The sequence below is a fragment of the Coffea arabica genome, chromosome 2e (assembly GCF_036785885.1).
Source record: "Coffea arabica cultivar ET-39 chromosome 2e, Coffea Arabica ET-39 HiFi, whole genome shotgun sequence".
Classification (NCBI taxonomy): domain Eukaryota; kingdom Viridiplantae; phylum Streptophyta; class Magnoliopsida; order Gentianales; family Rubiaceae; genus Coffea; species Coffea arabica.
Window position 1 is genome coordinate 22845052 of NC_092313.1, and position 10600 is coordinate 22855651.

The window sequence follows — 10600 nt, forward strand, 5'->3', positions numbered from 1 at the left end:
AGTGAATAATTTATCACGTATTTTTAGGAGTAAGATATTCAGTGCCACTTAATTAACTAAGATATTCAATTTTTTGTTATCAAATGCGTCTGAACATGTTAAGATCTAAATCTATTAAATGTAAGTGTTGAATTGTATTAGGGATAATTTTAGAAACCTCCCCTAAGGTTTCTGACAATTTCACTCACCTCCTTTCAACTTTGAATAATTACACTAACCTTCATTCATGTAGTAAAATGATTATAATATCTTTTACTTATAAATAATTCCTACAAAAAAAAACCCCACAACTATAACTAATCTTTCATTCTAAAGCAATTGCTACTACACAAAATAAACTCTTATTCTCTCTCTCTGACTTTTTCTCCTGCCTTCTTTCTCCTACACTTCATAATCCACTATTTTTCCGTAATTGCCATCTACATAATCATCTAATACATCTCGAATCCTCATTATTATGGAAATAGACCCTTTCTTCCTTTTTTTGTTTTCCTTTTTTTTTGTTAGTATTATTAAATTGAAATTGTCAAATGATAAGTTGCCGGATCAGATTTGTTGTCAAACTAAATGAAAGTGAAATGGATGACGGTAATACAAAGTGTAGACAAGAAAATATAAGTGATAGCTAAAAAAGGAACATGGATTTGGGAAGGTTACGTTATTATGCCAATTGTGTAAAAAAGAATTTTGGGATATAAAAACTGCAATCAGATTTGCCTAAAGACATGGGATATGATCTCTAGTGTTGCTTTTGGTTACTCCGTGTTAGTATTCTTGGTGGGTTAAATTATTTTAACATCAACAAGATTGCAACCCTTTAAATTGAGTTTGGATAGTGACATTGGTTAATTCAAACAATGAATTTAGGCAAAAAAAAAAAAAGAGACTAAAGATTAGGTTGAATGCAAACTTTAATTGTCACAGTTGATTTACATGGGAAGTTTTGGGAGGTATTAGTAGTCTGTCAAAATTGTGAAAATATGGAAATTAAATTGAAATAATTTATTGAATTCATTAGAGTGGTGATTATGTTGTTTATAATAGTTGCACGGGGAGGAAATTTATTAGTGAGTTTTTCCCTCTTCTAAATAACAAAGGGATATTTTAGGATTTTTTAGAATAAATTTGGCATACTAGGTCTATATTATCATTGAAATGCTATAATCATAGGGGAGGTAAGTGTAATTTTTTAAACTAGAGAGAAGCTTTCTAAAGTAGTTAGAAATCGCAAGGCAGGTTTGTGAAATTATCCCATTGTATTGTCAAATAAGGTCTTGGTCTTATTTTATGCCCTCCATGTTAACATTATCGAGGTAACGGTACTGTGATGACGATGTGTTCTTCAAATTTCACGTGTATGCAAATTTTGGCTGCACTTTGGGGGTAGATGATAGCCGTAGGCCCTTCATTTTGAGCCCTTTGTTTTGGCAAATCTAATATGGGGTGAGGACGCTTGTGGGGCTGTTAATGCCGCCGTCCATTGGAATTTCCATCCCTCAGCGGTACGCGCAATGGTCTGCATTAAATTTTGGGTTTTGGTAGGCATTCAACGGCTTGATCCCGGCTTTGTCAATTTCGATTTACATCAATGCACCATTAGTCGTAAAAATAGAAAGCCAATAAGTCAAAAAAAAAAAAAAAAAAAACCTTCCTCAATTCAAAACTTCGCAATCTGAGACTTACTTTTGCTTCTTATCTCTGAGTTGTCATAGCATTTCTTAAATTTTCAAACTATTTTTTTCTTTAAAATGCTAGAAAATTAAATCTTCTCGAAGGAAGGCCATTCAAGAATTATCATGTTGAATCTAAATAACGCTAGAAGTATTTAGACGGTACTGTCACTTCCCATGACGAGCACTCAATATGATGCACGTTTTTACTGAGTCATTATCGTTACGTCTTCAATTTTTTTTAGGGGAACTTTTTGGAATAGGCTAACTGTGTAGCATGATAGGTTCCAATACATGAGACAGGTACATGATAAACTTTTGAAATATGCACGTTCACTAAGCTATTTACATAGAAGCGTCAAAATAAGTGACCCGAGTAGGTTTTGATGGATCATAATTAGGTAATGAACATAATTGAATTAACTCATTTATACTTATTTAAATAAATGGATATTCATTTATAGCCATTTAATAAATGGATATGGATATATCTAATTACATATTTGTGAGTTACTTAAAATTTCACTTATTTTTTTCTATTTTTTAGCATGTTGTTTGACAAAAAATAGCAGTACTTTATTGTTCTTAGATTGGTAAGAAAATTCAAATTTGTTTGCTTAACACTCACTAAAAGTTGAATTTAAATTTATAATTATTTTTTAAATTGATATAAATTGGTGAGTCGAGTCAACCCACTACCCATCAATTACATGGATTTTATTGGATACCCATTTCGACCTATTGAAAATTAATGAATCGGTTTGGGCGGGTAATTGGTGGGCGAGTTTGGACGGATCAATATAATTGAATTGTGATTGACACCTCTAGTTACCGTTACCTGTTGAAAGAAAAAAAAAATCATAGAGAAGAGCACGAGTCTTTCCTCTTTTACTTAATTTGCTACTTCTGGTTAATTTCCTTCTTTCTTCCTCAAATCAATGCTACCATTTCTGCTTATGAGTTGGTGAAGACAAAGATACATCGAATAAAGACCGTTCAAACTAAATTTTCCATTCAACTTGTTGAATTTTAGGTGGGGTGCAAAAAAGGTAAGAACACGCCTTCTTCAATTAAAAATGCATGAACGTGTGCATGCGAAGCATCATAAAGAAACGACGCATTAGATGTTGGTAAATTCATCTTCGACGCAAAAAAGGGGGCTGCTGCAAAATAATTTTCATGTGGTTTTTGTCACCAAGGAAGATGACAACATTGATTCAACCCAGGCACACATGAGTCATCATGACAGGGAAATAATAATAATGTACTGTGTTATCGTTGTTTTCTTTCTTTCTCTCTCGGATCTTTGTACAGTGTTTTGGTTATTTTTTCAACAATCGGAATTACTGGAAACCTCCGACAAAGTTAGATTAACACTCAGAGGTAATCGAAATCCTGGTGCAATGCACAATTTAAGGTGGAGCCCACAAACCAACACCATCCAGCCAATTGATAATTGGAAGTGCGGCTGAGCACCTTAAACCCAGAGTAACTACCCCACAATCTTTCGATGTAGGATGGATGACCCACCCCCGCCCCGAGCGCCGTCTCACCAAATTTATTGGTTTTTTTTCACAGTGTTTTGGTTATTGAAGACCAGGATTTATGCCACTAGTAGTTCTTCTTGTTACAATTTTCAAGAAATCTTCAAAATTATACTGCTACTACTAGTAGAGTCGGTGGATCCAGAAAACATTCTACATCCGAAATTTGTATATAGTATATAGTATATACTGATGGCCCATCACGGGTCAGCTCGTTTGGTCACAATTTCTTCCTTAAGGCCGTTGTCCAGTCTCCCCACAAGGGTTCAAGTCCCGTGATCAACGTGTTCGGGGGGATGGGACCTCTCCTTCGGGACCAGAATGAGATTAGTCGAACCCTGTAAGGATTGACCCGAACACCCACTCCGTCAGAAAAAAAAAATATATATATATATATATACTGCTGGGGTTACACATGGGTAACATGCTAGTTGCCCCATGCTGCTTTAAAAAGAAGGGTCCTACCGAAGATTTGCTGGCCAAGTAGTCAATTTGTCTTTTTACTTCATCCCTGGGTGACACTTTGCAGAGATGGAATTGGTGGAACTTTTGCCCTTTTCCTTGAGATATTAATCCCTCTTGTGTGGTGAATGTGATGTTGACGAGTGCTAATGAATCCAATAATAAATCAATCATGAGATTAGTGCAGAATTACTGTTTAATGACTATACAATTGTGAGCGTCGATATACAGCGTGGCGCTTTTTCTTTTCATGGCACACTACTTTCTTTTGATAGAAAGATTGGAAATTTTTATTAATATCAGCTTCAAGAGCAGAAATAACAAAATAAGGTAGAGAGTCATTTCATGTACAAGAATATGGAATTGATAACGCATGTTTAGTTAAAAGGTGAGCAATCTTATTGTTTTTTCTATAAACTCAAGAAACCTCCTTAATTAAAAGCGGAGAAATTATGCAGGTGAAAAATGACATCTTCAATAAGAATACCAGAATGAGAATCATATGGTTCAAAACTTTCAATCATCTTGACGACGCTTTGAGAGTCAACTTCAAGAACAACCTGTTGCAGATTCATGGTACACTACTTTTATCAAGCAAAAATTGCTTTGATCACTCTAATTCTAATTTTCGTACAATATGTTACTGAAAAAAAAAACACATTCTTATACGATAAAATATACTAATTTTACAAGTACAAATAATTAACCTACTAATTGGAGGCGTGCCAATCGAAGTTTTTCTTTTTACTTAATTCTTGCGTGACAATTTGCAGTTTTAGAATTGGTGGAATTTTTTCTTGTTTACCTCGAGAGATATTAATCCTTCTTGTTTGGTGATGCTGAGGAGTACTAATGAACCCAATAATAAACTAATCATGGGATTAGTGCGAACTTTGTTTAATCAGTGTGTTAATAATTTTCGCTTATATCATAAATATATTTTTTTCAATCACCATTTTTATCTTTTCAAATTCCAACCACTCTTTCTTCCCAGTGGTACAATATTTTTTTTTTCAAATAATTATTTCAAAATAATTCTCTATCCAAGCGTATTACAATTGTGAAAATTTGATAGCGCGAAACTCTTTCTTGACATCATTTACTGTTATAAAATTAAAAACAGTTAAATCGTTTGAATTCTAATTTTCATGCAATATGTTAGTGAAAAAAAAGCTTTCCATTATTATAAAATGCATAAATTTTACTAGCAAAGCGGTTGACCTAGTGGATCAAGAGTTAATTTGTCAACGGTTGATTTTCGTTATACCTAATTATTGGGTGACACTTGGAAGGGTTAGAGTTGGTGCAACATTTTGTTTTTCTTCCATAAGATACGGTGATGTTGACGAGTAGTGATGGACCCAATAATAAGTTAATGTGAGATTACTGCTAAACTATCTGCTTGATGTGGTTTATTTGGTGGCTGGAATCATGATCCTAGTGTTTCTTTTCAATCACCAGTGAGATAAATGGACTAGCTTATGACTATTTTACTTGGCTGTCATTTAATTTCCATCAACTCAAACGTGAGCAAGGAAAGATTGTATTAGCCCTTCTAGAACTTAGCCTTCTGTTGATTCATTATTCTTTTGAGAGCTGTGACACGACCAAATTGTTACTTTCAAGGCACTGATTTTCAAGAGCACCCTGATCGAGACGGACTGCAGGCAGGAACGGTTGGCGGTTTTGTGTATTTTACACATCGTGTAACTTTTTTTGCACACGGCGTAACTTTATTTACACAATATATAATTTTAGAATAAATTTTTGTGAGTCCCACACACAATGTGAAAATTGAGATATAAGAAGTGATCTGAATTGTACAAATTTTTTTAACCAAATCATGACCGTCAGGAACGATTGTCTCTCACAACCATCTCTGCCCCTCCTCCGATGGAGACACCTCGTCTAAAATTTATTCTTGTAAAAGTTAAAAAGTAGTGCCCACCTATACATAGAGACAAGTTAGGTATTCAGGTATTTTTGGTAAAATACTTTAAAAAGTAAAAGTAACTCAAAAAGTGTGGAGTAATAAAGTCTTATCGAGCATTAATGACCAGAAGTAGTTTGATCAAATAATACAGGAGTTCTATTTAATTTGCATTAGCATTTAGTTGGGAGAATAGTAGGATTTTATTTTAAATTTTTTTCTAATAGGAGAGGGATGTGATTTATGAAACAGGAAAGGGGCAGGAATTCAGAACTGCAGGACCTCAACCTAAGAGAACAATAGGTTTGGTTTGATGGAAAATTACTAAATTATTTTTGCACTATGAAAAGGAAAAACAAAATCAGCTCTAGTCACCTATGAGAACTTTTTTAGAACGTATTAAAATACTTCTCTTTTTCTGGAGAGAGGGGTTTGCGTTGTATGATAAGCGAGAAAAGAGCATATGTAGGAAATTCTGAATTTAAAATCTCGTACTTGAAAAAAAAAATTCTCTTCTTATTAGTTTATGAATTGCGATTATTTATAGGAGTTTGCCATATATTTAATCCAAGAACTGGTGGAGCTATAAAAACATAATCGTCACTTGATTGCTTGTGAGCATAACGGTAAGTTGATCCTCGCCTGCGATTAATTTATGGTAGACTTGGAATTTTTTTTGAGTCAAAAGCTTAACTTCTGTATTACATTTTTCTTTAGACATCTCTTCTTCCCTTTTCTTTTTCCTTTTCTCTTCGTTACCCTTTAAACATCTTTTGACAGATAAAAAGGTACAACAATATATTGTCTTGTACGTCGTATCTTATCAAAATTTATGAGAAATTTGGTGTCTTATATTGTCTTGTAGGTCATATCTTATGAAATTTGTGAGAAATGTGTGTTTGAATTGCTATATTTTTGTGGACACATTTTCCAATCACCTTTTTACCTTACATAGATCAAATCGCTACAGTAATTTTTTTATAAAAAGTCTAAATGTAGAAAAATGCAATCCAAACAAAACTAGCTAGATGTCTTGTATATGTGGTTGGGGCCTAAATATCGCAGATGGGTCTCTTTAATTTGTTCAACTAATTAAACTTTTGTCCCAGTTTTTGCATCCAAAAGACTTCACCTTGAGTGTTTTAGCTGAAAAATAATTTTGAGATCAAAAAGCCTATCCAGGGTGGCTAGATGGATTTCCAGACATGTTGTAGACTTCAACTGCACCAAATTAATATGGCTCTTTACTTTGCATTCCTCCACATTTATTAATTTATACACACTACTAAATCAAAAACTTTCCACCTATGCAATCTCCACTCCCAACTAGATTTTGCGGCAATGATCCTTGCCATTTTTTTTTTTTCCTTCATTTTCCTGAACTAGACCTTTACCACTTAGCGTCGTTATTCACATGGGTATGAGGGAAAATTTTTTGGTCTTCGATACCTGAGAGCAATCTTAATTAAGCTCATTTGGTGTCATAAATCTGCTATTTAACATTGAGTAAGTTTTTTTTTACATTGTCAGTGTGCATTTTTTTTATACTAACAGGTTTAAATCATTGTCGCATAATATAAATTCAAATCATGGAAAAAAATCACTACACTATATTATTATTAGTGTATAAAAAGTTAATCCTTTTAACTTTTATCCCGTTATGATGATCTTGACTGTGTCTCTGTTTTTTAATTCTTCGTATTCTATGTCAACGCAATCAATTCTTTTTGTCTCCAAAATCAGCTGGCTATTTGAAAATGTATAGTGTGCTTGTAAATTGAGCTAGTCAGAGGGGAAAAATAACTCAGCAAATTGATCGGGCCCAAGCATGAAGAACTAAATTGGAACAAGTCCAAGAGGATAAATCTTCAAAACCTCCGATTATCCACAGCTTGATCAACCCAACAATGGCAATTATTGGAGTGTCAATATATCCCAATTAATGGGGTGTCCCAAATAAATAAGGTGCTGTCCCAATTCTGTCAAGTTCCAACTTCCAAATCTGCTATAAATATCCCCTTTTTTCTAGGGCAATAAGCCTCGCACTTGTCATTCTATGATGTATCTTGTGTGGTCCTTTAAGCTAGAGAATGCAACAATTAGCCCCTACTTCTTTCTTTTCTTGTCTGAGTTTGTACAGCCATATATATATTCAGTCACTAATGGTACTTAGAATAGACAAACGATCGAGTGAAAACACCGTTAAACTTTTCCTATTTCATTCACTTTACTAGTAAACTGGGAATCTCTCCCATGCTGCGTTGCAAGAGCTATTGAATATTAATCCATTCCTAGGAAACATATCTTTCAAAGTAGGAATTTAATGCCACTATTTTATCTAACAATGACCCTTTTTTCTTCTCTTTGACTCTTCTTAGCCGGGTAAAACTAAGGTACTACTAGTAGGCCAAAGCATAAATACCAGTGTTGGATGGGTTCTTATCATTGCAATTTCAATATGTTTTTTTTTTTTTTTACAACAACGTACCTTTCTAATATTTCGCCAATAGCACATTACGAAAAATGTTGCAGTATTTTTTTTTATAAAAAAAAAAAAGTCGTTCTAAATAATCTACTATTCAAACACCTGGTTAATGAAGCTTAGAGGGCATCCCTAAACATTTTGCGACTTGGAAGTTAAAAACTGATCAACGCTGCTGGTAACTAGACCTGAAATTAGCATATATAAACATGCCCGGCCATGAGGTTGTTTTGAACTCTTGCTTTGAGTTGGTGCCAAGCACTAAATAGAATGATTTGTGTCCAGAAGTTTTTGATATCAAGGAGGAATAACTCCATCTCCCCCATGTATAGTCACCTGCATTGCAGAGAAGAGTACTTTCCAAAATGGGGTCCTTAGTGGTTGTGATAAAATAAGAGTGGGCATGCATGGGACTTTGTTGTCCCATGCACCTAAATTATGGGTGTTGTAAGTCCCCACTGCAGCAGTGCTGTACCTTTCTTGAAATTTGCTTCTAACGAAGGCTGTGACATCAATGTAACCACTGGTATTTAAGGCCTTGTGTAATGCAAGGACCTTCCTCATTTAAATACAAAACCTAACTTGGGGCCTCTATCTAATGTTAATTGATTGTGAGTTGAACAGTTGACCCCTTAAATTCCAAGCCCAAAAAAATAAGGGACAAATCACTTGTTGCCAAGATATGCCATTCATTCTCCACATTTCCTTTTCCAGCAAATTGGTACCGGCAAAAACAAATAATAATAATAATAATTGAGGACATTAAAGTTTTTTTTTATGACGTCTAGATATATGGATAACATTTGTATACAGATCAATGTATTTTCTCTTTTCTTTTTTGTACAAACAAGTTTAGATCATGCTAATTCATTATAACCCAGCAAGGATTTCAAGGAACTTGCATGTATAACTTATAGCAAAGCTTGGCATATGAATTTCAATCAACTTTACTTGTATATAAGAATGATAAACATGAATATAAAAACATGGATTAATCTTTTCTACACTGTCAGCGTTGGATAAATGACAACTATGCAAAATTTGAATTTGAAACACATATCATGAATCAAACGGTGATAGTGTATATACTGTCAGTGTATATAAGATTTACTTTATAAGTATATATATGTGTATATAAATACTACTCTGTGGGATTGATAAACATATAAATCGATAAAGGCTTGACTAATACCGATAGAGATTTTTAATTTCGATTAGCAAATCGTCAACGTGGTCCCCAAGTGATTATCAAACCTCTGCATAGAATTTTACTTTCAAATCCCCGAACTTTTCTCTGTATGCGCCAATTAGCTATTATTTTATCTTCATGGGAGTCTACACTGGATAGTGTAATCTGGCAAAAGTCAAAAGAGTGAGATGGGAAGAAAAAGCTACTTCCTATAATTTTCAAACGATTTTACTTTACTAGGGAAACGACGGGAAGCAATTGGCATGCCATAAAGAATATTTTGTGCTTTGCGATGAATTGAAGAAAATCTACGACGTTAAGAATGCTCTAATAGATTTTCTGTGCTGTCTGTATATCAAATCATACCCATTTGACTGCTTGGAATGGGTAAATTAGTGCTGACATGAGCAATATCACCTCGTCCGTAGGATTATTTTATCCCATGAACAGGGGATTAATTCGACTAGTTGTAATGTTTCATTTCTATATATGTATAAAATATAACCCCTACTAATTATATTAAAAATTTTAACTAATTTGTTCCCATTCATTATTTTAAATTTTTTTATTAATTTACCCCTGTTAATTTATATAAATTTTTTGATTAATTTGCCCCTACTAACATACAAATAAAAGGACTAAATTGCCCTTATTAACCTTTGGATAGAAGATTATTTGGGATAATTTTTTGAAAAAAAAAATACTGTAACACTTTTTTAATGTAATGTATGTAAGATAAAAATGTGGTTGAAAAATATATTTATTATGTAATCAGACAAATTTGTGTAAATAACTTGCTATCCAAACACGTCTTATTTCTCAACCAAATTCTACATAAATACATAATCCTATTAGTTGAGTTTTGTGAATGAGGATTTCAATAAGTTCAAACTCGGTCCAAAGAAAAATCCTCTATATTGGCTTGGCCTCGACTAGTTCGAAGCTCTTAAATGGGTTGGATTTTAATCAATTTAACCCTAACAGAGTTAAGGCCTAGCCTATTATTTAATTGAATTTCAAATTTAGGTTAAAAATTTTGGTCAAAAACCTATTTTAAGGGTCCAAATGCCCTGAGTTTGAGTGAATGCAAATGTTTAAATATCAAAAGCCTTGATTGAGTTTATCAAAAGCAAATGTTTATATATCCAATTGAGAACCAATCAAACACTAAATAAGTTAAATTATTAATTCAAAAATGACTCAATTCGAAATTGATAATCTGAGAATAAGTTATTTTATCTCGTCCAGTTCTTGAACCAAATGTCGAAGTGGGCCAAGTGGCTGAGCTAAAGTAAAAAAGCATGGTGGTTCCGCACTCATTTT